The 23,442-nt window shown below is 55.1% G+C and overlaps 1 protein-coding gene across 10 annotated transcripts in view; it reads right to left on the reverse strand.

Annotated features, from left to right (window-relative positions):
* acsf3 (acyl-CoA synthetase family member 3) overlaps positions 1-23,442 on the reverse strand; it is a 125,536-nt gene that overhangs the window by 31,769 nt on the left and 70,325 nt on the right. The gene's annotated exons all lie outside the window — the stretch shown is intronic.

The following is a 23,442-nucleotide window of genomic DNA, read 5'->3' on the forward strand; positions in this document are numbered from 1 at the left end:
AAATCCTGCTGTATCCTCAGACAGTCCTCATCGCTATCCGCAATTCCACCAACCTTTGTGTCGTCTGCAAACTTACTAATCAGACCAGTTACATTTTCCTCCAAATCATTTATATATACTACAAAGAGCAAAGGTCCCAGCACTGATCCCTGTGGAACACCACTGGTCACAGCCCTCCAATTAGAAAAGCATCCCTCCATTGCTACCCTCTGCCTTCTATGGCCTAGCCAGTTCTGTATCCACCTTGCCAGTTCACCCCTGATCCCGTGTGACTTCACCTTTTGTACTAGTCTACCATGAGGGACCTTGTCAAAGGCCTTACTGAAGTCCATATAGACAACATCTACTGCCCTACCTGCATCAATCATCTTAGTGACCTCCTCGAAAAACTCTATCAAGTTAGTGAGACATGACCTCCCCTTCACAAAACCGTGCTGCCTCTCACTAATACGTCCATTTGCTTCCAAATGGGAGTAGATCCTGTCTCGAAGAATTCTCTCCAGTAATTTCCCTACCACTGAAGTAAGGCTCACCGGCCTGTAGTTCCCGGGATTATCCTTGCTACCCTTCTTAAACAGAGGAACAACATTGGCTATTCTCCAGTCCTCCGGGACATCCCCTGAAGACAGCGAGGATCCAAATATTTGTGTCAAGGCCTCAGCAATTTCCTCTCCAGCCTCCTTCAGTATTCTGGGGTAGATCCCATCAGGCCCTGGGGACTTATCTACCTTAATATTTTTTAAGACACCCAACACCTCGTCTTTTTGGATCACAATGTGACCCAGGCTATCTACACCCCCTTCTCCAGACTCAACATCTACCAATTCCTTCTCTTTGGTGAATACTGATGCAAAGTATTCATTTAGTACCTCGCCCATTTCATCTGGCTCCACACATAGATTCCCTTGCCTATCCTTCAGTGGGCCAACCCTTTCCCTGGCTACCCTCTTGCTTTTTCCCCTAAACACAAACACAGGCAGTAAACACTGTCCCTGTAACGCAGTGTCCCCTAAACACAAACACAAGCAGTAAACGGAGAACGGGTCGTGTCTTCAATTGAAATAAATGTCATTAGAAAGCAACTGGGGCTGGAAATTGCTATTTTGTTCAGCATTGCTGGCTCGCTGGGTTTTTAATATTCTGAGTGCATTGTGATAAAATACTTTTATTCAGCTGCAAACAAATCAAACTTCTCACTGAGAAAATAACCCAGTTACCAGAGAGGTTGCCTCTGGTTCTGAACTCGGAGTTGGTCAGCGGGCATGGGCCACATTAACCCTCTGAGTGTTTGGCAATTTGCCGCGCAAATGTTTTAGCATCATTGTACTATAGGCCGGGGGCAGGGGGTGGGGGTTATATTTGGGGTGAGAGATATTTCCGGTGTTGTTGGGTATGTGGGGTTTCTGGGCTGAGGCCACAGACTACAATTCACAGCATGCCCATCAGACCCAGAACAAGTGTAGAGTGTGACATGGAGACTGTCTGGACATGCTCGGTTTGGTGTTTCTCTGCTGCTGCAGGAATGGGGTAGGGACCTGCATGCTGGTGTGCCAAGAAAACAACCACAGGACTGGGGTGCGGCCTGTAAGTGAGCCAGTGTGACTGGAGCCAAGGGCAGACAAATGGGAAGGTCAGCTCCACACAGCTGCTGTGCTGCCATTAGCTCTGTGCTGCTGACAGGGCCAGAGCTCTGGAAATCCCAGCGGTATTAGCAGCTCAGTGAAGCTGGCTGTTGGGGCAAAGGAAAGCCAGGGGCGGTGGTGCTCTGCTCAGAATAGCGAGATAGCTGAAATTGTGCCAGTTATTAGGCCCTGGGATCCAGTCTCGGGAAACGTGTGGGTTGCAGTCTTGGGAGAAGGGATTGCTCAACAGGAATGTGAGGAGTTATTGGGGCAGTTTGAATATCAGTTGAGGGAAATCAGAAGCTATGGGCCCGATTTAACGGAAACATTTTGAAGTGTAATTTTGGGCGTGGTTGGCGGGAGGTTTCTCGACGGTGCATTGGCGAGATTATGGCCCGTATTTACCAGCCAAAAAGAGCCCCAACGAGAGTCTCGTTGTCTGATTCACCGGACAAGCAGCTCAGCCTCTCATCACTAACATGGGGAGGCTGCTTTTAACTCACTCCCAGTCAACACTCAAACGGGCGGGATTCTCCCGTCGGGATTCTCCGCTGTCGGGATTCGGATTCTCCGCTGTCGGGATTCTCCCGTCGGGATTCTCCCGTCGGGATTCTCCCGTCGGGATTCGGATTCTCCGCTGTCGGGATTCTCCGCTGTTGGGATTCGGATTCTCCGCTGTCGGGATTCTCCCATCGGGATTCTCCCGTCGGGATTCTCCGCTGTCGGGATTCGGATTCTCTCCTGTAGGGATTCTCCTTTGTCGGGATTCACTCCTGTCGGGATTCTCCCCCGTCGGGATTCACTCCTGTCGGGATTCTCCCGTCGGGATTCACTCCTGTCGGGATTCACTCCTGTCGGGATTCACTCCTGTCGGGATTCTCCCGTCGGGATTCACTCCTGTCGGGATTCACTCCTGTCGGGATTCTCCCGTCGGGATTCACTCCCGTCGGGATTCACTCCCGTCGGGATTCACTCCCGTCGGGATTCTCCCTCGTCGGGATTCTCCGCTGTCGGGATTCTCCCTCGTCGGGATTCTCCGCTGTCGGGATTCTCTCCCATCGGGATTCTCCCTCGTCGGGATTCTCCGCTGTCAGGATTCTCCCGTCGGGATTCACTCCTGTCGGGATTCTCCCTCGTCGGGATTCTCCCCTGTCGGGATTCTCCCGTCGGGATTCACTCCTGTCGGGATTCACTCCTGTCGGGATTCTCTCCTGTCGAGACTTCCGGGTGCGGCTATGCAGAGCTAGGTCGCATATTCGGCAGCTCCCGCTTGGAACGGACTTTTGGGCTCTTTTACAGGGCCCCCACGGCATTTGTTTGACATTTCCCGGTGTGGCAAGAAGACTGCAACATTCCCCCGACAGTGTCCCCCAGGAATGTTATGTCTTTTGGTTACCAGACCCGGCAGAAATTGTAAAAGATTTGGCTGCAACAGGATAAACAGGGCCTCTTCCAGCATGCAGGCGGGGGAAGGGCAAGCTTAAAGCTGCAATCTGACTTGACTCTATCAAAGGTGAATTCTAGCAGCAGATCTACCAGGGCCATTGAAGAAGCGGGACGAGGCTTCCGGTGGCGGCCATGGAGGAGTAGGTCACGCATTTGGCAGCTGCCGTCTGGAACGGACTCCCAGACCTTTTTCAGGAGTTTCCACAGACTTTTTGGGGCAGACTGGTGAAGCGAACACCGCCAAAAGGATTCCCTCTCGACTTCCGGTTGCGGCTATGCGGAGCTAAGCTGCACAATTCGGCAGCTCCCGCTACCACGGACTTTCGGGCTCGTTAGAGGAGCCCCAACGGAACTTTTTTTTTTTTTTTTGACGCAGCCCATGGGGAAGGGAAGAGAGAGGTCCCCCTCCAACTTCTATGAAACGGACCAGAAGTGTAACGGCCAAAGGAGCGGCACTGGAGCAACGGGAAAAGTGAGGGGAAGAAAACGAAATGGCGGCGGCCAGGGACAAAGGGGAGCTGCAGGAGTTCATCAAGCGCTGCTTCGAGAAGCAGCGCGAGGAGATGCGCAAAGAGATGTTGGCGCCAATGCTTTCGGCAATTGAAGGACTCGGGATCACCCAGAAGGCCCACGAAGCTAAGATCCAGGAGGTACAGAAAAGAGTCAGTCAGAACGAGGACGAGCTCGTGGGCCTGGCGGTGAGAGTGGAGCAGAACGAGGCGCTACACAAGAGGTGGGCGGGAAGACTCGAAGACCTGGAGAACAGGTCGAGGAGAAAGAATCTGCGAATCCTGGGTCTCCCTGAGGGAGTGGAGGGGGCTGATGCCGGGGCATACGCGAGCACGATGCTCGAGTCGATGATGGGCACGAAGGCCCCTTCGAGATCGCTGGAGTTGGACGGGGCACATCGGGTGCTGGCGAAGAAGCCCCAGGCAAATGAGCCGCCAAGGGCGATGGTGGTGAGGTTCCACCGGTTCACGGACAGAGAGTGGGTCCTGAGTTGGGCCAAGAAGGAGCGCAGCAGTAAGTGGGACAATGCAGAGATCCGAATATACCCGGACTGGAGCACGGAGGTTGCAAAGCGGAGAGCGGGTTTCAACCGGGCCAAAGCGGCGTTGTACCGGAAAGAAGTGAAATTCGGAATGCTGCAGCCAGCGCAACTGTGGGTCACATACAAGGACCAACACTATTACTTTGAAACGCCTGAGGAGGCGTGGACCTTTGTACAAGTTGGACTCTAACTGAGGGTTTGTGAGGGTGGGGGGGGATGTTTTGGGGTTTGATGTGTGATGGTTGTTGTATATAGGGGGTCAATCACGCGCAGGAAATGTTACATGGGCTGGGGGAGAGAGACAAGGCCGCGACAGGAGCTGCGCCAGAGGGGGCGGAGCGGGCTTTGGAAAGGCGGGAAGGGGAACGAAGGAATGCATATGGATTGGGGGACTCCCACGCGGGGAGGTCAATGGGACGGCGGGGGAAGCCGGGGTCAGCAGGCGTCAGCTGACTTACGGGAGTGACATGGGGGGGAGCAAAAAAGCTAGACAGGGGTCTAGCGGGGGGGAGGGGAGGGGGAAAGGGTTGCTGCTGCACTGGCCGAAAGGGAATGGGACACAGAAGAGGTGGTCGGGACGGGTATCCCCCCTCTGGGGGACTGGAGGGTGAGGGAGGCGCGGACACTGGACTGGCCCAGAAAAGGAGATGGCTAGTCGGCGGGGCGTGGGGGGGGGGGTGAGAGCCCCTCCAATCCGGCTGATAACGTGGAACGTGAGGGGCCTGAATGGGCCGGTGAAGAGGGGCCGGGTGTTCGCGCACTTAAAGGGACTGAAGGCGGACGTGGCCATGCTCCAAGAGACACACCTGAAGGTGGCGGACCAGGTCAGGCTAAGAAAGGGATGGGTAGGAAAGGTATTCCACTTGGGATTGGACGCGAAGAATAGAGGGGTGGTAATATTGGTGGGAAAGCGGGTGTCATTTGAGGCCAAGACTATTGTAGCGGACAATGGAGGGCGATATGTAATGGTGAGCGGTAGGCTGCAAGGGATGTGGGTGGTGTTGGTAAACGTATACGCCGCAAACTGGGATGATGCAGGATTCATGAAGCGCATGTTGGGGCGCATTCCGGACCTGGAGATAGGAGGCCTGATAATGGGAGGGGACTTCAATAGTGTTGGACCCAGCACTGGACCGCTCCAAATCAAGGACTGGAAAGAGGCCGGCGGCGGCCAAGGTACTTAGGGGGTTTATGGGTCAGATGGGGGGAGTGGACCCATGGCGGTTTGCAAGGCCGCAGGCCAGGGAATTTTCTTTCTTCTCCCATGTACACAAAGCCTACTCCCGGATAGATTTCTTTGTTCTGGGTAGGGCGCTCATCCCGAGGGTGGAGGGGACGGAGTATTCGGCTATAGCCGTTTCGGACCATGCCCCGCACTGGGTGGAACTGGAGCTGGGAGAGGAGAGGGACCAACGCCCGTTGTGGCGGCTGGATGTGGGACTGCTGGCGGACGAGGTGGTGTGTGGGAAGGTGAGGGGGTGTATCGAAAGGTACTTGGAGGCCAACGACAACGGGGAGGTGCGGGTGGTATGGGAGGCGTTGAAGGCGGTGATCAGGGGAGAGCTAATTTCCATTAGAACTCATAGGGAGAAGACAGAGGGTATGGAAAGGGAGAGGTTAGTGGGGGAGATTTTGAGAGTGGACAGGAGATACGCAGAGGCCCCGGAGGAAAGATTACTTGGGGAAAGACGACGGCTCCAGACGGAGTTTGACCTGTTGGCCACAGGGAAGGCCACAGTGGAGGAAAGAGCAGGGGGCGACCTACGAGTATGGGGAAAAGGCTAGTCGGATGCTGGCACACCAGCTCCGCAAGAGGATGGCAGCGAGGGAAATAGGGGGAGTCAAAGATGGAAGGGGAGCCACGGTACGGAGTGCGACGAAAATAAACGAGGTATTCAAGGCCTTTTATGAAGGGCTCTACAGATCCCAGCCCCCAGCGGGGAAGAGGGGATGAGACAATTCCTAGATCAGCTGAGATTCCCGAGGGTGGAGGAGCAAGAGGTGGCTGGTTTGGGGGCACCAATTGGGTTGGAGGAGCTGAGCAAGGGTTTGGGGAGCATGCAGGCGGGGAAGGCCCCGGGACCGGACGGATTCCCGGTGGAGTTCTACAGGAAGTACGCGGACCTGTTGGCCCCGCTACTGGTGAGGACCTTTAATGAGGCAAGAGAGGAGGGGACCCTGCCCCCGACAATGTCGGAAGCGACAATTTCTTTGATCCTAAAGCGGGACAAGGACCCACTGCAATGTGGATCGTACAGGCCGATCTCGCTCCTCAATGTGGATGCAAAGTTGCTGGCAAAAGTGCTGGCCACGAGGATCGAGGACTGTGTCCCTGGGGTAATCCACGAGGACCAGACGGGATTTGTAAAGGGCAGGCAACTAAACACCAATGTGCGGTGGCTCTTAAACGTGATAACGATGCCATCGGAGGAGGGAGAGGCGGAGATAGTGGCAGCTATGGACGCGGAGAAGGCCTTTGACCGAGTAGAGTGGGAGTACCTCTGGGAGGTGCTGCGTAGGTTTGGGTTTGGGGTAGGGTTTATCAATTGGGTTAAGCTCCTTTACAGAGCCCCGATGGCGAGTGTAGTGACGAACCGGCGGAGGTCGGAGTACTTTCGACTGTACCGAGGGACGAGGCAGGGGTGCCCACTGTCCCCCCTGTTGTTCGCATTGGTGATCGAACCATTGGCCATGTCATTGAGGGAGTCTAATAAATGGAGGGGGGTGGTCCGAGGGGGAGAAGAGCATCGGGTGTCGCTATATGCGGATGACCTGTTGCTGTACGTGGCAAATCCAATGGAGGGGATGGTGGAGGTCATGCAGACTCTAAGGGAGTTTGGGTAGTTTTCGGGCTATAAGCTCAATGTAGGGAAGAGTGAGCTCTTTGTATTACAGGCGGGGGACCAAGAAAGAGGGATAGGGGACCTACCGCTGAGGAGGGCGGAGGGGAGCTTTCGGTATCTGGGGATCCAGATAGCCAGGAGTTGGGGGACCCTACATAAACTGAATCTGACGAGGTTGGTGGAGCAAATGGAGGAGGATTTCAAAAGATGGGACATGTTACTGCTCTCGCTGGCGGGTAGAGTGCAGTCGGTCAAAATGGTGGTGCTTCCGAGGTTTCTGTTTGTGTTTCAGTGCCTTCCCATGGTGATCACGAAGGCCTTTTTTTAAAGAGAGGAGGCAGGAGTATTATGGGGTTTGTGTGGGCGAATAAGACCCCGAGGGTAAGGAGAGGGTTCCTGGAACGCAGTAGGGACCGAGGAGGGTTGGCGCTGCCAAACCTGGGGAGCTACTACTGGGCAGCAAATGTGGCGATGATCTGCAAGTGGGTTATGGAGGGAGAGGGGGCGGCATGGAAGAGGATGGAGATGGCGTCCGGGAAGGAACGAGCCTGGGGGCGTTGGTGACAGCACCGCTGCCGCTGACAAAGTATACCACGAGCCCGGTGGTGGCGGCAACGCTAAGGATCTGGGGCCAGTGGAGACGGCACAGGGGTGCAATGGGAGCATCGGTGTGGTCCCCGATCAGGGGTAACCACCGGTTTGTCCCGGGGAAGATGGACGGAGGGTTCCAGAGCTGGCATCGGGCGGGGATTGGAAGAATGGGGGACCTGTTCATCGACGGGACGTTTGCGAGCCTAGGGGCACTGGAGGAGAAGTTCGAGTTACCCCCGGGAAATGCCTTTAGATATATGCAGGTGAGGGCATTTGTGAGGCGGCAGGTGAGGGAATTCCCGTTGCTCCCGGCACAAGAAGTTCAAGATAGGGTGATCTCGGGTGTATGGGTCGGGGAGGGCAAGGTGTCGGAAATACACCAGGAGTTGAAAGAAGAGGGGGAAGCGCTGGTAGAAGAGTTGAAGGGTAAATGGGAGGAGGAGCTGGGGGAGGAGATCGAGGAAGGTCTGTGGGCTGATGCCCAAGGTAGGGTTAATTCCTCCTCCTCGTGTGCCAGGCTCAGCCTGATACAATTTAAGGTGGTCCACAGAGCGCACTTGACGGGGGCGAGGTTGAGTAGGTTCTTTGGGGTAGAGGACAGATGTGGAAGGTGCTCAGGGAGCCCGGCGAACCATGTCCATATGTTTTGGTCATGCCCGGCACTGGAGGGGTTCTGGAGAGGAGTGGCGGGAGCAATATCTCAGGTGGTGAAAGTCCGGGTCAAGCCAAGCTGGGGGCTCGCAATATTCGGAGTAGTGGACGAACCGGGAGTGCAGGAGGCGAAAGAGGCCAGCATTCTGGCCTTTGCGTCCCTAGTAGCCCGGCGAAGGATCTTGCTAATGTGGAAGGAGGCGAAGCCCCCCAGCCTGGAGGCCTGGATAAATGATATGGCTGGGTTCATAAAGTTGGAGAGGATTAAGTTCGCCTTGAGAGGGTCTGCGCAGGGGTTCTACAGGCGGTGGCAACCGTTCCTAGACTATCTCGCGGAGCGTTAGAGGAAGGTCGCTCAGCAGCAGCAGCAACCTTGGGGGGGGGGGGGGGAGGGACTGCCTGGGGGGGATGTCCTGGGAGGGGGGGGGAGGGAAAGGGGGGACTGCCTGGGAGGGTGGATGAGCAAGAGATAACATGAAGGGTTGGGGAAACTGGCACGTACGGGTGAGGGCCAGTGTACAAAGCTGTGTAAATATATCATTTTGCCGAGTATATAACTTGCTCTGCGCGATTTCTCGTTTTTTTGTTACGGGGGGGGGGGGGGTTTATTGTTTGTAAGGGAGAAAAATTGTGATAAAAAACTTTAATAAATATATATTTTTAAAAAAAGGATTCTCACCTGTCGGGATTCTCTCCTGTCGGGATTCTCTCCTGTCGGGATTCTCACCTGTCGGGATTCTCTCCTGTCGGGATTCTCACCTGTCGGGATTCTCTCCTGTCGGGATTCTCACCTGTCGGGATTCTGGGGCGTCATTCGCCGCCCCCCCCCGCCAGGTTGGAGAATCGCCGGGGGCTGCCGTGAATCCCGCCCCCGCCGGTTGCCGAAGTCTCCGGCACCGGATATTCGTCGGGGGCGGGAATCGCGCCGCGCCGGTTGGCGGGCCCCCCCGCGCGATTCTCCAGCCCGGATGGGCCGAAGTCCCGCCGCTAAAATGCGGGACAAGGCGGCGCAGGCAGGCTCCGGGGTCCTGGGGGGGGGGGGGGGGGGGGGGGTGCGGGGCGATCTGGCCCGGGGGGTGTCCCCACGGTGGCCTGGCCCGCGATCGGGGCCCACCGATCCGTGGGCGGGCCTCTGCCGTGGGGGCCACTGCGCATGCGCGGGAATGCCGTCAGCGGCCGCTAACGCTCCCGCACATGCGCCGCCCGGAGATGTCATTTCCGCGCCAGCTGGCGGGGCGGAAATTCGTCCGGCGCCGGCCTAGCCCCTTAAGGTTGGGGCTCGGCCCCCAAAGATACGGAGCATTCCGCACCTTTGGGGCGGCGCGATGCCCGTCTGATTTGCGCCGTTTCCGGAGAATTTCGCCCCGGATTCTTTCCTGTCGGGATTCTCCCCCGTCGGGAGTTGGGATTCACTCCTGTCGGGATTCACCGCTGCCGGGATTCTCCGCTGTCGGGATTCTCCGCTGTCGGGATTCTCTCCTGTCGGGATTCTCTCCCGTCGGGATTCTCCGCTGTCGGGATTCTCTCCTGTCGGGATTTTCTGCTGTCGGGATTCTCCGCTGTCGGGATTCTCCGCTGTCGGGATTCTCTCCCGTCGGGATTCACTCCTGTCAGGATTCACTCCTGTCGGGATTCTCTGCTGTCGGGATTCTCTCCTCTCTCCTGTCGGGACTCTCTCCTGTCGGGATTCTCCGCTGTCGGGATTCTCTCCTGTTGGGATTCTCTCCTGTCAGGATTCTCCGCTGTCGGGATTCTCTCCTGTCGGGATTCTCTCCTGTCGGGATTCTCTGCTGTTGGGATTCCCCGCTGTTGGGATTCTCTCCCGTCGGGATTCACTCCTGTCGGGATTCCCTGTTCCGCCGGCTGCCCGGGGATTTCCCGATGACGTGGTGCTCCCCACATTTGCCGTCTGGCGAGACGGATAATCCCGCCACTTTGCTTTGGGGACGCCGACCTGGTCAGGTTTCCTGACTCTGCCAGAGATTCTACACCCTGAGCGAAATTCTCCGGAAACGGCGCGATGTCCGCCGACTGGCGCCCAAGACGGCGCAAATCAGACGGGCATCGCGCCGCCCCAAATGTGCGGAATGCTCCGCACCTTTGGGGGCCAAGCCCCAACCTTGAGGGGCTAGGTCGGCGCCGGACGAAAAGGCGGAAACGGCCTTTGGTGCCCCGCCAGCTGGCGCGGAAATGACATCTCCGGGCGGCGCATGCGCGGGAGCGTCAGCGGCCGCTGACAGTTTCCCACGCATGCGCAGTGGAGGGAGTCTCTTCTGCCTCCGCCATGGTGGAGACCATGGCGGAGGCGGAAGGGAAAGAGTACCCCCAAGGCACAGGCCCGCCCGCGGATCGGTGGGCCCCGATCGCGGGCCAGGCCACCGTGGGGGCACCCCCCGGGGCCAGATCGCCCTGCGCCCCCCCCAGGACCCCGGAGCCCGCCCGTGCCGCCTTGTCCCGCCGGTAAGGTAGGTGGTTTCATTTACGCCGGCGGGTCAGGCATTTTAACGGCGGGACTTCGGCCCATCCGGGCCAGAGAATCGAGCGGGGGGGCCGCCAACCGGCGCGGCCCGATTCCCGCCCCCGCCGAATATCCGGTGCCGGAGACTTCGGCAACCAGCGGGGGCGGGATTCACGCCAGCCCCCGGCGATTCTCCGGGAGAATCTCGCCCCCTGTTCCCTCGAGGGGATCTGAGGGCCAGAGGCAAGGTCACCAATAGCGCCTGGGAGGCAGTGCCAGTGCCTGTCAGCTCGGGCAGCCTGACCCGGATGGTCAGCGTCCAATGTTGGAAAACCAACGACTTCACCGAGCTGCCAGGGTAAGTTACCACCTCTCTCCTGACATCAGTTCCTCCTTCTACCCTTCAAATTCCCATCCACCCAGCTCCCACAAATCACTGCCTGACACCTCGCACCATCCCCACATCCCATCTTCGTGCTTGTTCCTCAGCACCCCCGGGCACCCACCAGCACAACCCCTGTTGCCCTCTGCTCCCTCCACCCCTCCCCCTGGCACAGTGGCCCAAGATCAAAAGCTCCCAATGCAGATCCCGTTCAGAGGGTGGGTGTGAGCGTGCAATCAGCACAGACAGGAGTCAGACTTTGGCTAAATCTAAGGAGCACCACAGCTAATTTTACAGGGCGTGATCTTCACCCACCTGCCTTGTACATTGACCCACAGACAGCACCGACACAGTCCCAACACCCTGCAGTGATGTTACACAAACCCTAGGAAGGTGAAATGGGGGTGAGCTGACCTACAAAGCCTTATCCTATGAGAATTGGGGTAGAGTGATGGCCTCCCTGGTCCTGCAGACATGCCGGACTCTTGCTGCCTGTACTCTGTCCTCCAGCTCCTCCTGTGCATCCTCCCCAGGCTCGTCCCCATTCCCTCCTGGTGCTCCTTCTCCTCAGACAAGGCTGTACGGTCCCTCCTCCTCCAGAACATCACCATTGCTGTACCAGATTGTGGAGGGCACAGCCGACCACCACAAAACAGGAGACCGTTTAGGGGTTGTACCAGAGCGGTCCAGGCATTGGAACAGTCCGATGCACTGTTCAATGAAGCACGGGTGGAAACATGGGCCTTGTTATACCAGGTCTCCGTCTTGGTCTCTGGCCTCCGCACTGGCATCACCAGCCAGGACCTCCGTGGATACCCCTTACCCCCAAGTGCCAACCAGTCACCCTGGGGTGGTCCTGGAAGACACTGGGGATCTCCGAGTCTTTCAGGATGTGGCTGTCACCCTAACCCTAAATTTCTACATATAAATGACCTGGATTTGGGTTCAGGGAGCAAAATGCTGAAGTTTGCATGTGATAAAAAATTTGGCAACACAGTAAATAGTGAGGAGGATAGTGGTAAACTTCAGAACATTGACAGACCAGTGAACTGGATCAACATATGGAAGATATAGTTTCAAGTGTGAAGTGATGACATTTGGGAGAAATAACGGTGCGAGGCGATATAATCTGAATTATATGATTTTATGGAGAAGCAGAAGCAAAGGGAGTTAGTTCACAAATCATTGAAGGCGGCAAGGCAAGTTGTGTTGTTGTCCATCTTTTGAGGCAAAGATGACCATGCACATCTTCCGGGGTGTTGGGTAGGGTTCCAGTGGCTACGTAGGTGACTGCTAAGGCTGACCTGCACCTGGAATATTCGATTGCCAACAGCACACGATACCGCAGGTGACTGTGTTTTGGACCAGCTGGTGGTTTGCGATTTCCTCTATTTGTTTTGTCTGGACTCTAAAATGAACTCCTTTTTGGAGGAGGCAGCACTGTTTCTTAATTTGGTTGCACCGCATCACCTTGTTGGTCATGCAGCCAGAATGCCTGACCCTCGTTGATCACAGCGAATCTTCGGTATGGAGCTCGAGTCTGGAGTGCACCTCGTGACGGTCCGAGATCTGAACAAAACTCCAAAGTGAAGCCTTCACACCTTTTGGCACCTCCTGCAGCTGCCATGAGAATGCAACTCAGTACGGAGAATGTTTAGGACATTCCATTAATAGATATGTCCAAAGTTATGTTATTAGGCAGCAGCATTGAATATTTTTAATACAGAGGTTGATGGAATCTTGACTAACAAGGGAGTCGAGGGTTATTGGGGGGGGGGAAGGAAAGTGAGTTGAGGTCACAATCAGGTCAGCCATTTTTTTATTGAACGGCGAAGCTGGCTGAGGGGCCGAATGGCCTGTTCCTGGTCCTAATTCAGACTGTTACGGGTTTAACTCTTTGTGGCTTTGGATGCTAAATTAGCAGTCTGTGGATATTGTAACATTTAACATTGGATGTTCCAATGGTTGTTACGTTGGTTTCTGCCGAGTAACAAGGGGGGAGCCTCTGGGAGCGTTTTGATAGCTCAACGGATTATTTCAAAGTTCAGTGCTGAGTTCTTCTCGGGGAAGTCAGTTCCGGGAAATCTGCTTTCAAGTGTCACAGAAACAGGGATAGGAACAGGTCACAGTTAAGTTAAAGAAGATGAGGGGGACAGACTTCAAGTAAAAAGGTTCATTGGGCCAAAGGCACCCCTTTGCAGCAGCAAGGCCACTGATCTGAACGTTCGCTGTTAACTCTGAGGAGCTGAGAAGAGGGCTCAGGTGAAGCCCCGCTAGTCAAATAGGGCTCAGGCGAAGCCCCAGTAGTCAAATAGGGCTCAGGTGAAGCCCCGCTAGTCAAATAGGGCTCAGGCGAAGCCCCAGTAGTCAAATAGGGCTCAGGCGAAGCCCCGGTAGTCAAATAGGGCTCAGGCGAAGCCCCGGTGGTCAAATAGGGCTCAGGCGAAGCCCCAGTAGTCAAATAGGGCTCAGGCGAAGCCCCAGTAGTCAAATAGGGCTCAGGCGAAGCCCCAGTAGTCAAATAGGGCTCAGGCGAAGCCCCGGTAGTCAAATAGGGCTCAGGCGAAGCCCCGGTGGTCAAATAGGGCTCAGGCGAAGCCCCAGTAGTCAAATAGGGCTCAGGCGAAGCCCCAGTAGTCAAATAGGGCTCAGGCGAAGCCCCGGTAGTCAAATAGGGCTCAGGCGAAGCCCCAGTAGTCAAATAGGGCTCAGGCGAAGCCCCAGTAGTCAAATAGGGCTCAGGCGAAGCCCCAGTAGTCAAATAGGGCTCAGGCGAAGCCCCGGTAGTCAAATAGGGCTCAGGCGAAGCCCCGGTGGTCAAATAGGGCTCAGGCGAAGCCCCAGTAGTCAAATAGGGCTCAGGCGAAGCCCCAGTAGTCAAATAGGGCTCAGGCGAAGCCCCGGTAGTCAAATAGGGCTCAGGCGAAGCCCCGGTGGTCAAATAGGGCTCAGGCGAAGCCCCAGTAGTCAAATAGGGCTCAGGCGAAGCCCCAGTAGTCAAACAGGGCTCAGGCGAAGCCCCAGTAGTCAAATAGGGCTCAGGTGAAGCCCCGGTAGTCAAATAGGGCTCAGGCGAAGCCCCAGTAGTCAAATAGGGCTCAGGTGAAGCCCCGGTAGTCAAATAGGGCTCAGGCGAAGCCCCAGTAGTCAAATAGGGCTCAGGCGAAGCCCCGGTAGTCAAATAGGGCTCAGGCGAAGCCCCAGTAGTCAAATAGGGCTCAGGCGAAGCCCCGGTGGTCAAATAGGGCTCAGGCGAAGCCCCAGTAGTCAAATAGGGCTCAGGCGAAGCCCCAGTAGTCAAATAGGGCTCAGGCGAAGCCCCAGTAGTCAAATAGGGCTCAGGTGAAGCCCCGCTAGTCAAATAGGGCTCAGGCGAAGCCCCAGTAGTCAAATAGGGCTCAGGCGAAGCCCCGGTAGTCAAATAGGGCTCAGGCGAAGCCCCGGTAGTCAAATAGGGCTCAGGCGAAGCCCCAGTAGTCAAATAGGGCTCAGGGAATTCCCTTGGAGACAAACATAGCTGGATACAGCGGGAGACAGTAGCTTGGAGAAACTCAGGGGCAGTGCCAATTCAGTGAAGCTAGCCGTCTAGCAAGGAGCTAAAATTACACCAGTAAATAGAGGCTGAAGTGCAGACTTTGGTCTCCAGGGAGACGAAATCACAGAAGGAGATTGAAACCCTGTGAGATGGGCCATTGTTAAAGTCATTCAAGTGGGAGAGACTTTTGGAGAGAATCCAAGGTGGGATCTTGTAAGGTGAAGCTGGGAATCCCTTGAAAGACAGAGTATCAATGAGATTGGTTGTCTCACAGGGAGGAATGTCTGTGTGGTTGTTTTGAGAAATCCTTGGACTCTGTCTTGGTTGCATCTGTCATTTATTCTGTAGTGTGGTGCATTCGACCACAGTCCTTCTGTTAATTCACATGTACCTCATACTTAACCTGAATATTAGAGTATAAGATACATATTGAAAATTGTTTCATCTTTCTGAATTTGTATAGTAAAGTTTGTTTTATCGTTTGTTCAACACCTGAGGAATTTTGTGGTTTTATTCCAAAGCAGTTGTTTTGAAACTCAACCGTTATCTATTTTAAACAAAACATAATTGATCCCGAACCAGACCCATCCCCAACTCCAGGGTCTGGCCTTGGGTCATAACAGTTTATCTTTGTGTGTTTGTTAGAGCAGGTTTGCAGGGGCGAAATTCTCCAGAAACGGCGCGATGTCCGCCGACTGGCGCCCAAAACGGCGCAAATCAGTCGGGCATCGCGCCGTCCCAAAGGTGCGGAATGCTCTGCATCTTTGGGGGCCCAGCCCCAACCTTCAGGGGCTAGGTCGGCGCCGGACGAATTTCCGCCCCGCCAGCTGGCGCGGAAATGACATCTCCGGGCGGCGCATGCGCGGGAGCATCAGCGGCCGCTGACAGCATTCCCGTGCATGCACAGTGGAGGGAGTCTCTTCCGCCTCCGCCATGGTGGAGACCGTGGCGGAGGCGGAAGGGAAAGAGTGCCCCACGGCACAGGCCCGCCCGCGGATCGGTGGGCCCCGATCGCGGGCCAGGCCACAGTGGGGGCACCCCCCCAGGGCCAGATCGCCCTGCGCCCCCCCCAGGACCCCGGAGCCCGCCCGCGCCGCCTTGTCCCGCCGTTAAGGTAGGTGGTTTAATTTACGCCGGCGGGACAGGCATTTTAGCGGCGGGATATCGGCCCATCCGGGCTGGAGAATCGCAGGGGGGGGGCCCGCCAACCGGCGCGGCCCGATTCCCGCCCCCGCCGAATATCCGGTGCCGGAGACTTCGGCAACCGGCGGGGGCGGGATTCACGCCAGCACCCAGCGATTCTCCGACCCGGCGGGGGGGTCGGAGAATCTCGCCCCTGGAGTCTGTAGAGGAGGTTGGGGCGGGGGTCTGCCGCTGGGGGGAACGGGAAGTGCGGGGGGCGCGGGCACGTGGTTGGCCTAGAAAGGGAGGTGGCTAATCGGCAGGAGGGGGGGGGGGGGGCAGACCCCTGATCTGGCTGATAACCTGGAATGTAAGAGGCCTGAACGGGCCGGTCAAACGGGCCCGTGTGTTCGTGCACCTGAAGGGACTGAAGGCGGATGTGGTCATGCTCCAGGAAACGCATTTGAGGGTGGCAGATCAGGTAAGGCTAAGAAAGGGGTGGGTACGGCAGGTGTTCCACTCGGGGTTGGATGCAAAAAATCGGGGAGTGGCGATGTTGGTGGGGAAGTGGGTGTCGTTTGAGGCGTTGAGCATCGTGGCAGACAATGGAGGTAGGTATGTGATGGTGAGTGGCAAGCTGCAGGGGGGTGCGGGTGGTCTTGGTAAATGTATACGCCCCGAATTGGGACGATGCGGGGTTCATGCGGCACATGTTGGGCCGGATCCCGGACTTGGAGGCAGGGGACTTGATAATGGGGGGGGTGGGGGACTTCAACACGGTGCTGGACCCGGCACTGGATCGCTCCAGGTCTTGGACGGGCAGGAGGCCGGCGGCAGCCAAGGTGCTGAGGGGGTTTGTGGACCAGATGGGAGGAGTGGATCCGTGGAGGTTTGCGAGGCCGAGGGACAGGGAATTCTCATTCTTCTCCCATGTTCATAAGGATTGACTTTTTTGTAATGAGCAGGGCGCTGATTCCGAGGGTGGAGGACACGGAGTATTCAGCGATAGCCATCTCTGACCATGCCCCGCATTGGGTGGACCTCGAGCTGGGGGAGGAGAGGGACCAGCACCCGCTGTGGCGCTTGGAGGTGTGGTTGTTGGCGGACGAGGTGGTGAGCGGGCGGGTCCGGGGGTGTTTAGAAAGGTACCTGGAGGCCAATGATAATGGGGAGGTGCAGGTAGGGGTTGTCTGGGAGGAACTGAAGGCGGTGATCAGGGGTGAGTTGATCTCCATTAAGGCCCACAGAGAGGGGAGGGAGAGGGAGAGGGAGAGGCTAGTGGGGGAGATGGTAAGGGTGGAAAGGAGGTATTCAGAGGACCTCAAGGAGAGACTACTCAAGGAGCGATGGAGCCTCCAGGCCGAGTTCGATCTGTTGACCACCAAGAAGGCAGAGGTGCAGTGGAGGAAGGCGCAAGGGGCGGTGTACGAGTATGGAGAGAGGGCTAGCTGGATGCTGGCACACCAGCTTCGGAAGCTGGAGGCAGCGAGGGAGATCGGGGGAGTTAGGGGTGGAGCGGGGAGCACGGTGCGAAGTGCGGTGGGTGTTAATGGGGCCTTCAGGGACTTTTACGAGGGACTATATTGGTCTGAGCCCCCATCGGAGGAGGGGGGGATGGATTGCTTTCTGGACCGGCTGAGGTTCCCGAGGGTAGAGGAGGGGCAGGTGGCGGGGCTGGGGGCGCCGGTTGGGTTGGAGGAACTTGTCAAGGAACTGGGGCGTATGCAGGCGGGGAAGGCACCGGGGCCAGATGGGTTCCCGGTGGAATTCTGGAAGTACCGGTGGAAGTACGTGGACCTGTTGGGCCCGCTGCTGGTAAGGACTTTCAACGAGGCAAGATGGTGGGTGGGGGGGGGGGGGGTCCTGCCCCCGACGATGTCTAGGCGCTGATTTCTCTAATTCTGAAGCGGGACAAGGACCCTGTACAGTGTGGATCGTATAGGCCGATTTCACTCCTTAATGTGAATGCAAAACTGCTAGCAAAGGTATTGGCCATGAGGATTGAGGGCTGTGTTCCGGGGGTCATACACGAGGATCAGACGGGTTTTGTGAAAGGGAGGCAGTTGAATACCAATGTACGGAGGCTCCTGAATGTAATTATGATGCCGGCGGTGGAGGGGGAGGCAGAAACGGTGGCGGCTATGGATGCGGAGAAGGCCTTTGATAGGGTGGAGTGGGGGTACCTGTGGGAGGTGTTGAGGAGGTTTCGGTTCGGGGAGGGGTTCGTCAGCTGGGTGAGGTTGCTGTACGAGGCCTCGGTGGTGAGTGTGGCCACGAACATGAGGAGGTCGGAATATTTCCGGCTATACCGAGGGATGAGGCAGGGGTGTCCTCTATCCCCCCTGCTCTTTGCGCTGGTGATCGAGCCCCTGGCCATGGCTTTGAGGGAGTTTAGGAACTGGAGGGGGGGAGGAACACCAGGTATAGATGTATGCGGACGATCTGTTATTGTATGTGGCGAACCCGGTGGGGGGAATGCCGGAGGTTATGCGGATCCTTAGGGAGTTTGGGGATTTCTCCGGGTATAAGCTCAACATGGGGAAGAGCGAGCTGTTCGTGATGCACCCGGGAGACCAGGAAAGGGGGATTGGTTAGCTTCAGCTAAAAAGGGCAGAAAGAAGATTTAGATACCAGGGGGTTCAGGTGGCTAGGAGCTGGGGGGCCCTGCATAAGCTCAACTTAACGCGGCTGGTGGAGCAAATGGAGGAGGAGTTCAAAAGGTGGGATATGCTGCCGCTCTCCCTGGCGGGTAGGGCGCAGTCAGTTAAAATGACGGTGCTCCCGAGGTTTTTGTTTTTGTTTCAGTGCCTCCCCATCCTGATCCCTAAGGCCTTCTTTAAGCGGGTTAACAGGAGTATTATGGGGTTCGTATGGGCGAAGAAGACCCCGAGGGTGACAAAGGTGTTCTTGGAGCGGAGCAGGGACGGGGGTTAGCGTTGCCAAACCTATGTGGGTATTATTGGGCTGCCACCGTGGCGATGATATGTAAGTGGGTAATGGAGGGGGAGGGGGCGGTGTGGAAGAGGCTGGAGATGGCGTCCTCTGCGGGCATGAGCCTGGGGGCGCTGGTGGTGGCACCGCTTCCTCCGACGAGGTACACCACGAGCCCGGTGGTAGCGGCGACCCTCAAAATCTGGGGGCAATGGAGACACCACAGGGGGGAGGTGGGGGCTTCAGTGTGGTCCCCGATACGGGAGAACCATCGGTTTGTCCCGGGGAAAATGGATGGGGGGTTCCTGAGTTGGCACAGGGCAGGTATTAGGCGGATGGGGGACCTGTTCATAGACGGGAAGTTTGCGAGCCTTGGGGAGCTGGAGGAGAAATTCGGGCTCCCCCCTGGAATTGCGATCAGGTATATGCAGGTAAGGGCGTTCGTTAGGCGACAGGTGGTGGGGTTTCCGCTGCTGCCGGTGCGCAGGGTCCAGGACAGGGTGCTTTCGGGGGTGTGGGTTGGAGAGGGTAGGATCTCGGCAACTTATCAGGTGATGCAGGAGGAGGAGGAGGCCTCGGCGGAGGAGTTAAAAGATAAGTGGGAGGAGGAGCTGGGGGAGAAGATCGACGAGGGTATGTGGGTGGATGCCCTGGGAAGGGTAAACTCTTCCTCCTCTTGCGCGAGGCTCAGCCTGATACAATTTAAGGTACTGTACGTCATTGTACATCTCATCGCGCACATGACCGGGGCAAGGCTAAGCCGGTTTTGTGGGAGTGAGGACAGATGTGCGAGGTGTTCGGGGAGCCCAGCAAGTCACACCCACATGTTCTGGGCATGTCCAGCATTGGAGGAGTTCTGGAGGGGCGTAGCGAGGACGGTAGTGAATTCCAGGGTTAGGCCTAGCTGGGGGCTCGCAATATTTGGGGGCTCGCAATATTTGGGGTGTCGGACGAGCCGGGAGTGCAGGAGGCGAAAGAGGCCGGTATTCTGGCCTTTGCGTCCCTGGTAGCCCGGCGAAGGATTCTGCTACAGTGGAAGGATGCGAGGCCCCCAAGTGTGGAATCCTGGATTAACGACATGGCTGGGTTTATTAAATTGGAGAAGGTGAAATTTGCCTTAAGGGGATCTGTGCAAGGGTTCTTCAGGCGATGGCAGCCGTTCCTAGACTTCCTGTCGGAGCGTTAGGAGATGGTCGACAGCAGCAGCAACCCGGGGGGGGGGGGAAGGGTAAGTTCGTGTCTGGTAGGGGATGCACTATTGTTTACTGTTTAACGTTTATTTGTTTATTTATGCACTTTTGTTTTTGTTGTTTTATTCTTTGTGTAAAGGGGGGTTTCTATTTCTCTGTTGTGATAATCTGTGAAAAATTTTGAATAAAAATTATTTTTTTTAAAACTAGCACAAGAATGGTGGGCTAAATGATGTCTACATGTGCTGTAGAATTCTATGATTGTTCTTTTGCAGTCGTTCATGGGATTGCTGGGCCCAATCAGCATTTACCGCCCATCCCCGAGGGCATTTCAGAGTCAACCGCATTGCTGTGGGTCTGGAGTTACATTCAGGCCAGACCGGGTAAGGACGGCAGATTTCCTTCCCTAAAGGACATTAGTGAACCAGATGGGTTTTTGCGACAATCGGCAATGGTTTCATGGCCATCATTAGGTTTTTAATTCCAGATATTTTGGATTGAATACAAATTTCACCATCTGCAGTTGTAGGATTCAAACCTGGGTTGAACCAGACTCTGGGTCTCTGGGTTACTAGTCCAGGGATAATGTCCCTACGCCACTGCCGCCCCTTGAGCGATTGGGAGATTCTAATTCAGATCAGGAGAGCAAGAGGCCTAAACATTGTACCCCATTTACAGGCACACCCTGCCCTTGCCCAGAGCCCCGCCCCCATGCCTCGCCCCCAGAGCCCCGCCCCCAGAGCCCCGCCCCCATGCCTTGCCCCCAGAGCCCCGCCCCCAGAGCCCTGCCCCCAGAGCCCCGCCCCCAGAGCCTCGCCCCCAGAGCCCCGCACATTTTCCATCTGAGTCTTTATCCAATTTCCTTTCTAAACTTATAATAGAATCAGTTTGCGATACCTGTTCAGGCAATGCCTTCTATATCATAACATCTCTTAACCTTATCCTAAACTCTCAAGCAATTATGTCCCCAAATCCCATGGAATTGTATTCCCATGTTTTACTGTTACTATCAGCAAAGCTCAGTCTCTCAGCTAACTGATATGAAGTGCCAATGAATCGACGCTCGGTGCCATTCTGCATTACACTATTCCCCATTGATGCTTTTTCTCTGTGTTTGATCAACTCTGATAATAATGCAGACAGCCTGATGAAAGGTACCTGGATAATTTGCTGGGAGCAGAATGCAGGGTGCCTTGTGAATGACTTCCCAACATATGGTTCAGCTATCGAGCAGCTGGACCATTCAAAACAAAAGTGACTTCAGTAAAGCTTCCAACGAAGCAGAACAATATCTGTGAATTGAGTTAAAGAACTGGAAGAGGCACAGGGTGGAAGGTACCAACTGGTGGCACATCTCAGAAACAAATAACAATGAATCCTACTGTTCTCTGGCTCACAGATCATTATTCTTTAACTCTTTATGGTACTAGTTACCTTCCCAGGATGCACATCACACACAAGCTTCCAAACACATATCCACGTCATTGTGAATGTTGCATATTTCCACCTTTGTAACATTGCCTGAATGCACCCATCTCAGCTTAACCTTTGTGCCTCTGTTCAGTATTTCAATACAATCCTGGTCGGCCTCCCACATTCTAACCTCCGCAAACTTCAATGTTGCTGGGTAAAAATCCTGGAACTCCTTTCCTATCAGCACTGTGATAGGAAGTGGGCAGCACCGTAGCACAGTGGTTAGCACTGCTGCTTCACAGCTCCAGGGTCCCGGGTTCGATTCACGGCTTGGGTCACTGTCTGTGCGGAGTCTGCACGTTCTCCCCGTGTCTGCGTGGGTTTCCTCCGGCTGCTCCAGTTTCCTCCCACAAGTCCCGAAAGACGTGCTGTTAGGTGAATTGGACATTCTGAATTCTCCCTCTGTGTACCTGAACAGGCGCCAGAATGTGGCGACTAGGGGCTTTTCACAGTAACTTCATTGCAGTGTTAATGTAAGCCTACTTGTGACACTAATAAAGATTATTATTATAAAAGAGATATTGATAGGTTAAATAAGTGGGCAAAAATTTGGCAAATGGAGTATAATGTGGAAAAATGTGAAGTATTTCATTTTGGAAGGGAGAACAGAAAAAAAGTATTATTTAAATGGAGAAAAGCTGTAGGAAGCTGCAACACAAAGTGACTTCACGAAGCTAGCACACAGGGGCAGCGGGTAATCAGGGAGGCTAATGGAACGTTGGCCCTCGTTTCAAGGTGGTTGCTGTATAAGAGTGGGGACATCTTGCTGCAGCTGTACAAGGTACACCTGGAGCACTGGGAGAAATGTTGCTCCCCTTATTTAAGGAAAGATATTATTTCATTGGAGTCGGTTCAGAGAAGGTTCACTGGGATGATCCCCGAATGGCGGGATTGTCTTATGAGCAAAGGTTAAACAGGCTGAGACTCGACCCAATGGAATTTAGAAGAATGAGAGGTGATCTCATTGAAACATGTCGGATTCTGAAGGGGCTGACAGGGTAAATGCTGAGAGGATGTTTCCCCTCGTGGGAGAGTCTCGGACTAGAGGCAGAATCTCCGAATGAAGCGGTGCCAGTTTCAGACTGAGATGTGGAGGAATTTCTTCTCTCGGGGGGTGAGAGTCTTTGGAACTCGTTACTACATAGAGCTGTGGGGGCAGAGTCCATGTGTATATTTAAGGCTGAGATAGATTCTTGATCAGTCAGGGAATCGAGGATTACCGGGAAAGGGGAGGAAAGTGGACGTGAGGAATGTTGGATCAGCCATGATCCTATTGGATAGCAGAGCAGGCTCGAGGGGCCGAATGGCCTGATCCTGTTCCTATTTCTTATGGTCTTAATATGTTAAGAATAAGAGAATAACTAAAGAAAGACTAGGGCCCATAAAAGGCTAAAAAAGGTAAGCCATGTGTCGAGGGAGAGGATGTTGGTATGGTTCCTGATGAATACATTGCATGTGCCTTCACAAAAGTGGGGTCAGTGCAGACATTGTCGTTAAAGAGGATAAGTGTGAAGTGTTGGATGTGATAAACATAGGGAGAGAGAAAGTATTCATGGGATTAGCATCCTTGAAAGTGGATAAATCGCAAGGGCCAGATGTAATGTACCTCAGGGTGTTACAAGAAGCCAGGGAAGGAATAGCAGAGGGTCTGACCAACATTTCCCACTCCTCGTCGGACACAGATGAGGTACGGGAGGATTGGAGGTCTGTTACTATTGTACCTTTGTTTAAAAAAGGAGCAAGGAATGGACAGAATAATTCAAGGTCAGTCACTCTGATCTCGATACTGAACAAATTACTGGAATCAATTCTGAGGGACAGGATAAACTGCCACTTAGGATTAAACGAGGCTAGTCAGCATGCAAAGTTATGGAAAGATCATGGGCGGGATTCTCCACCGGCGGGAAGTTCCGTTTTGCCGACAGCCCGGGGGTTTCCCAACGGCGTGGGGCTGCCCCACAACGGGAAACCCCATTGACCAGCCGGCGTAACGGAGAATCCCGCCGGCGGGGCGTAAGAGAATTGTGGCACGGCGGGATGGAGAATCATGTCTGACTAATTTGATTGAATGTTTTGAAGGAGGAGGATTGATGAGTGTAGTGCAGTTGATGTGGTCTACGTGAATTTTAGCAAGGCTTCTGACAAGG

The sequence above is a fragment of the Scyliorhinus torazame genome, chromosome 10 (assembly GCF_047496885.1).
Source record: "Scyliorhinus torazame isolate Kashiwa2021f chromosome 10, sScyTor2.1, whole genome shotgun sequence".
Taxonomy (NCBI): Eukaryota; Metazoa; Chordata; class Chondrichthyes; order Carcharhiniformes; family Scyliorhinidae; genus Scyliorhinus; species Scyliorhinus torazame.